Source organism: Coptis chinensis, chromosome 7, assembly GCF_015680905.1.
Source record: "Coptis chinensis isolate HL-2020 chromosome 7, ASM1568090v1, whole genome shotgun sequence".
Taxonomy (NCBI): Eukaryota; Viridiplantae; Streptophyta; class Magnoliopsida; order Ranunculales; family Ranunculaceae; genus Coptis; species Coptis chinensis.
The window spans coordinates 13,208,867-13,215,556 of NC_141462.1; the positions used below are offsets into that span (position 1 = coordinate 13,208,867).

Here is a 6,690-nt window from a genome sequence, read left to right on the forward strand (position 1 = left end):
CTGAAACACACCTTTGGTTTGGGCTTTATCTTGAGCCAACCGTTGGGTTAAATTAGTTACGGATTGTAGAAGCCGCCATTTGGTTGGATTGAGCCATGGTTTGGAAAAGTTTTGGCTCACTTGTATAAAGGTGTCAAGACGATCCGTTTGGGTGGGTGTAGTGTTCACGGGTGGTGTTACCGAACTATTTCCGTGAATTATTTATTGCGGATTTTGATAGTTATTATTTACCTAACGATACCTCTATTAGCATTATAATTATTATAATTACCTTGACCTTGTGCTTGACCTTGTCGAGGTTGCACTTGGTTGTTATAATTATTAAAATTACCCCGACCATCCCTTGTCGTGAGTGGAGCTTGGTTAAAGCTCTGCGTTAGCCTAACATATTGATGATTGTACCCTTGAGGTGTGACGCTTTGGTTATTTCTCCAACCGAAGTTGGGATTTTGTCTCCAAGGGGCTTAGGTTCACTATTAATGGAACAAGCCCGCTCATAGGCTATGGGGACGATGGGATTCGGGTGTTCGGGACTCCAACAAAACTACATGGATTTGAATTTACATTCATAACGGGATTGGCTTTTGTTGTACGTAAATGGCATCTACCTTTTGTGAGGGATTCAATTAGAGTTTTAAGCTCGATCTGATTTAACCTCAAACATACTTGGTAGCCTTAAATCGGGAAGAAGAACTAGCGGAGCCGGAGTAATCGTCACTACCCCCATTATTATTACGCTTTAGTTTGGTCCTCTAAAAATTTATAAGCCTCCGGGCTCCTTTGTTTAAGAAACTACCCCGTTCATTATGTGTCAAGGACTTCTTTATGGTGATGTTGAAGTCCTTTGAAAAAGGCAATCGAACTAACGTGTCTTTTCGCTAAGTTATGATGTGGACACTCTATAAGCAGATCGGTGAAACGATTCCAAGCCTCCAAAAATGTTTCATGAGGATTTTGTCGAAAAGAAATGAATCTTAGAAAGCATCTCATCCGTTTTAGGGGTGGGTAAAATGTTCCATAAACAAAAAACAAGTTTAGCCCACGAGTCCACGTAATTAGGCTTTTTGCAAGACCAAGACGCCTTTATCGGGCTAAGGTGAAAGGGAATACCCTTAATTTAATTTGTTCAACCAACCGTAGGATGGTGGAATGTTGTTAGGACTTGTTCAATCCTACGATGTTTGGTAAGGTTTTTCATGGTCTAAACCATGAAAAACGGGTAACAAATTAAAAATATTTGGAGGATTCTCAAATCCCCACCGGGTTTGCTAGAACGATGCAAGATTTGGGGCTATCGCCAAGGCTTTGTAGAAGTCCGAGAGGAGTCTCTTTTCTTCCCCATTATATCGTGGTGTGTGTGGAATAGTAGCTAGAGGTGTAGTGTGTGGTATACTAGATAGACTTGATTGTTGATGTTGTTGTGTATTTACGCTCGTGTTTTGTACGACCAGACCTTAATCTCATGCAAGACTAAGTCGAGCTTAACTACACATGCAACACTCCAAAAATTCTGATATACTAGTATAAACCTCTAATAGGAGATCGACGAGGTGGGAAGAAAGGAATACCTGATTAAGGCCCTTGCTTCGCTTTATGAATAGCGCCTTGTTTACGCGTGTTCGCGTGTATATAAGAGAATAGAACACTGAAAAACTTGACAACTCGAAATTCAAATCAAACCGTGGAAATCCCGGAATTTCGAGAAGGCTGGCGGCCGCTTATCTTGCTGGGCCAAGGCAAAGTCGAGTTCTCCCTGATAGCGGGGTCGCGCTATCTTTGAAGCCGCGGCCTTCGTGTATAAAACGAAAGTCCAAGAAGATAGCGGTCGCGTCGCTCTTTGCTTTTCCATCCGCTTTCTCGAAATTTTTCCAAAACTGAAACGGCAACCACAGTATGAATCAAACAAGGGTGGGTGGGTGAAATGGGACTTAAAAATTACTAATTCTATTATGAAAACAATGATAAAGTGCAACTAAGATGGCAGCGGCGCCATTTGATAACTATGAAATGTATAGTCTACCTACGAAATGAACTACGAATCCACAACGTAAGTAAACTAAACTATTTACTGATGCTATCTTAGTTTATCAAATCTTTATTCTACTCTCAATCCTATGAGGTATAGTGGAGTAGACAAGTTCGTTCCACTCCTAGTGCTCTAGCATGGATGTTTTCTAATCTAACTAGTCGTTTTTAAGTCTATGAGAGTTTTACGAAGAGAATTATACTCACGATGCAACTACCCACAAGATGCAACTAGTCGGTTATCGAATACTACGAATGCTACGTTGATTCTATGATAAGGAGTTAGAGGGGATTGATTCCACCATAACTCAACTTAATCCACTAACGACGAATCGTCAGTAATCGAATGAACTGCTTAGCGTAACAATTGGTTATTCCTAATCCCTAATTATACATGGCATTTCTACCAATTATAACTAGCATGTGAACAATTAAACCCATTCTCATGGTGAACTAATCATTTCTAGAGTGGAATAGAAAATAATGACGATTCTACGATAATCGAATCAAGCTTTCATCAAGGCTTCACAACCCCCTCTAATGGAGGTTTAGCCTTGAATCATTCCGCAAGAATCATTTCCATTTATATTAAAACTAAACATAATATAAAGCATTGAAATTTATTTAATTAAACAATAATGGAAATCTAATTAATAACTATGAAATGATAACGAACAATAATGGAATTTAGATCTAGAAATCGAAATTGACAAAATAACTATTTTTATTATCTAATCAATCAAGAACAATAATTTGAGAGTTTAATCTAAAACAAGAATTGAAATGAAATTAAACTTAATTAAACTAATGAAAACTAGATCTAGAATTAAGGTTTAATGGAGGCTAACTAATCTAATTTATTTTCTAACCTAACTATCTACCATTAACAAAGAGCTAAGCTTTTGTTTTTATACATCCAGATCTAAAAATCGTGCATGGGCTTGGAGCGGGGTTTGGGCGGAGAATCGGCCCAAAACCCAATTCTTTCAGTCCAAAAAGGCCTCTTCAGCTGCAGTTGACTTCCACAGACTTTTCGTCCACTTCTGCTCCTCTGATTGGGTCAAGGCTTGGACCATTGCAAAGCTCTTTCCGAGCCGGTCGTTTTGACATAAGGTATGCCCAATTCGAGGTATGAGTCCAAAGATACGGCTTTCGAAGTTCTCACGACTTTTGCTCCTTTATCTCGCTAAAGTGGTACATTTCTCGCATTATAATGGACTTTGAAACCCGAAATGCATAAAACGCATAATCGGTGTTAACTCTTACTTATTATTAACATAATTGGTCTAACAAAGATGATTATTAAGGGTTAAAACTACAGTTTTGGGCTCTTATCAGTATGCTACCAAGAATCTCACTCATGATAAATCTGGGGGAGGGGAGTGAGGAAGGTAGTTGGTCTACTGGAATCTGGTAACTGATTACTCTAAATCCTCGTGGCTATATTTTTGTCCTTTTCTGAAGGAGCGTGACTACTTTGGGCTCTAGTTGATTGATTTTAATTCATTTTTTTTTCTAGGGCTTTCAAGAATCAAGAAACAACTAATTTACCTACTTTGGGTAATGACTTCCTAATGGTTGTTATGTGGCTCGGGTTCAACTTTATGCGCGAATGTAATTTACAGTGCCGAATTTAAATTTCAAACAATCACGTAAGCATGCTTAAACACACAAGATATCCTCTTACTTGGGCTTCGAGGAGGTTTAGAATTTACCTCTCAAGCCGTGCTTACACGCTACTTGAGGAGAAGGCGATGTTGGTTGACGCGTGATCTGAGAATCAGGCCTAACCTTTCGAGCTTTACCATATTTTAAGTTACAATAAAGGCCCACTTAAAAAGCCCACAAGTTGGGTTTTTGATAATTTATACAACTTTCCCTTCAAGGGCCCAAACTTAAAACTAAACTAATATTATGCTAATCTAATAGATTAACTAGTTTTAGATTAATAACCTAGATTAACTAGAGTCAATTGGACTTAGAGTGTTGATTACCAAGTTGATTCATAGTATGTAAGCTATGATCCACAACTTGTTTACACACTTAAACTTCCCAAGGCAATTAAAACTCTAATCCCTTGGTAAGTATATAACTTAAACCAAGTTTAACTCATGTTCATCATAAGGAATCAATCAAAAACCAATTTTTCCTAATTTTTTTTTGTTTTTCTTTTTATTTCTAACTATTACAAACAAGTTCCACTGACTTCCCCTACTCTATTACAAAATATGGACTCGGAGTACAACTATTCATGAAAAACCAACTGAGCTGCCAAAAAACTGGACACACGTCTCTGGAGGTGACTGGGCGATCTCCCCTAGCTAGCCACCTCGTGGTCGCCCACCGACGCCTTTGAAGCTCGGTCGTTCTTTGGCTGTGTCTTTAGCTCCTTTCCAGCTTTGCTGTCCCGCAACCTGATTTGTAAGAAAGTAGATCAGTAATGAGAAACAATAAAATAAAATGACGAGTTTTAAAAAAAAAATAGAAATGGAGAGATGAGAATGATGCTCCCTTCTTAGATTCTCAACCAATTACTCTCACTCCTTCAATCCATGATGGCGGTGCCATTTGAAGCTTTATCTAATGGTGCTAACTTCAAAAGGGTTTTTTTTAGAAGTGAAATTCATCCTAAATTGTTTAGAGTTTGAGTGTGGGAGTTGTGAAGAAGAAAGGTAGACTCTTGTATAGATTAGATTAGTTTTAAGCTAATGAAAACATGAAAGCTTTAGTTGTTAATATTGAAATGACTTGAAAACATTGAAATAAAGATTGTTTGAAGATTGAAATAAGAACAAGTAAAACAAGATTGAAGATTGAAATAAGAACAAGTAAAATAACAAGTTTTGATTAAAAGGAAATAAAACAAACAATAAAGTAAAAACTTGAATTGAAAAACTAGACAAGAAATTAAACAAACCAAATAGTTTAGATCCTGACAATGGATGGTTTCTTTCTCCCCTACTTTTGGGTTATATACCCCTACTTTTGCCTTTTACAGATTTGCCCTTCTCCATTATAAATTAGACACCTCACACTTTACTTTTGCTTTTGCTTTTGTTTTTTTATTTCTTATTGACCAAGGAAGGTTTTGGGAGAATGTCATATTTTGAGATAAGGGCCTCCATCTCTGGTCTTATAAATTAAGGGCTCTGACCTTTGACCTTGACAATTGACTTTGACTTTTTCAGTACTTTTCTATAGCAGCTTCTGGTCTTCATAATAAGCGTGATTAAGGCTCCTTTTGGTGCTAAGACACAACTTTTATGATAAGTGGTCTGAAATACTCCTTAACCTAAAAAGGCAATAAAAGCTATGAGTTGTCTTTTCATTAAGCGTAAGACAGGCTGTAATGCAGCAATATACGGGTAATAAAACGCACATTTGGGAGCTGATCACATTGTTTGAATCGTATTCCACCATTTGTAAAGGATTCAAATCCCCAGGTTGACTCTCCACCATGACAGTGTCATTCATGCTTGTTTCAGTGGTCGAAGTTGCATGTGCATTAATTTAAGTTGTTGGTGTCTGTCTAGTGAGTGTAACTTCTATAGTACTAGGAGTAACTTTGCTAGTACTTGTAGAAGCTCCATTAGTGTTCACATTCACTGTAGTTGTAGTTGCAACTGTTGTCTTGTTCCTTTATTACCATCTTCATCTTTGGTTCCTGGTCATAGTAGCAGTATTTACCTGAGTAGGTGGTGGTGCTATCGGTGCTAATGGTGGGTCCTTATGATGTTCAGAACCAAGATCCCTTCTCAAGGCACGACATTCTGAGACCAAATGTCCCACAATTTTACAGTGATTGCAAAATTTGGGGATTTTGCCCAATTTAACTTCTTTGCCAGAATTCAAAATTCTTCCCTTCTACCTCTACAAGAATCTAATCAGGAATGGGCTTGGACAAGTTGATATCAACCAGAACATTTGCATAGAATCCATTGTCTCGGTCTAAAGAATATTTGTCGACTCTGATAAGGCAGCCTAATGTTCTTCCCATGGCCATGAGAATATCGACCTCCCAGTATTCGAAGCTCAAGCCTTGGAATCTAGCTCAAACCAACGCAGTGGATTATTTATGGCTATTGATAAGAGCCCAAAACTGTAGTTTCAATCCCTTAATAGTATTATATTTAGTCCAATTATATTTATAATAAATAAAAGTTAATAATGTTTACGTGTTTTTGTGTATTTCAGGTCTTGGAATCAATTATGTGAAGAAATACATCACTTTTGCAAGAGAAATTAGTCAAATTGCTTGTTAGAGAAATTATATGATTAAAACCCAAGTTTCAAGGAGAAAAAGCATTTTTAAAACGTAGTGAAAGCTGAAAAATCAAAGTCAACACGGGTAGAAAAAGAGCAGAAAAGTCAATAGAACTTTAGCAAACCGTATCTTTGGACTTAGACCTTGGAATTGTGCCTCTTATATGTCAAAACGACCGTCTCGAAAAGATCTTTCTAATGGTTTAAGTCTTGACCCAATCAGAGCAGTAAAAGTAGACAAAAAGGGTGTTGCAATAAATTCCCACAGAAAAAATCCTTTTTGGACTTAAGTAATTAGGTTTTGGGCTTGATTTAGTGACCCAAAACACAGCTCCAAAGCCCATGCACGAAATTGTAAACCTAACCCTCTCCTATATAAAGAGGATGAAGGCAAAATTCTAT

At 37.5% G+C, this 6,690-nt stretch overlaps 1 pseudogene; it reads left to right on the forward strand.

Annotated features, from left to right (window-relative positions):
• Positions 1-880: 880 nt before the first annotated feature.
• LOC147486118 (small nucleolar RNA R71) lies at positions 881-975 on the forward strand (annotated as a pseudogene).
• Positions 976-6,690: the final 5,715 nt, after the last annotated feature.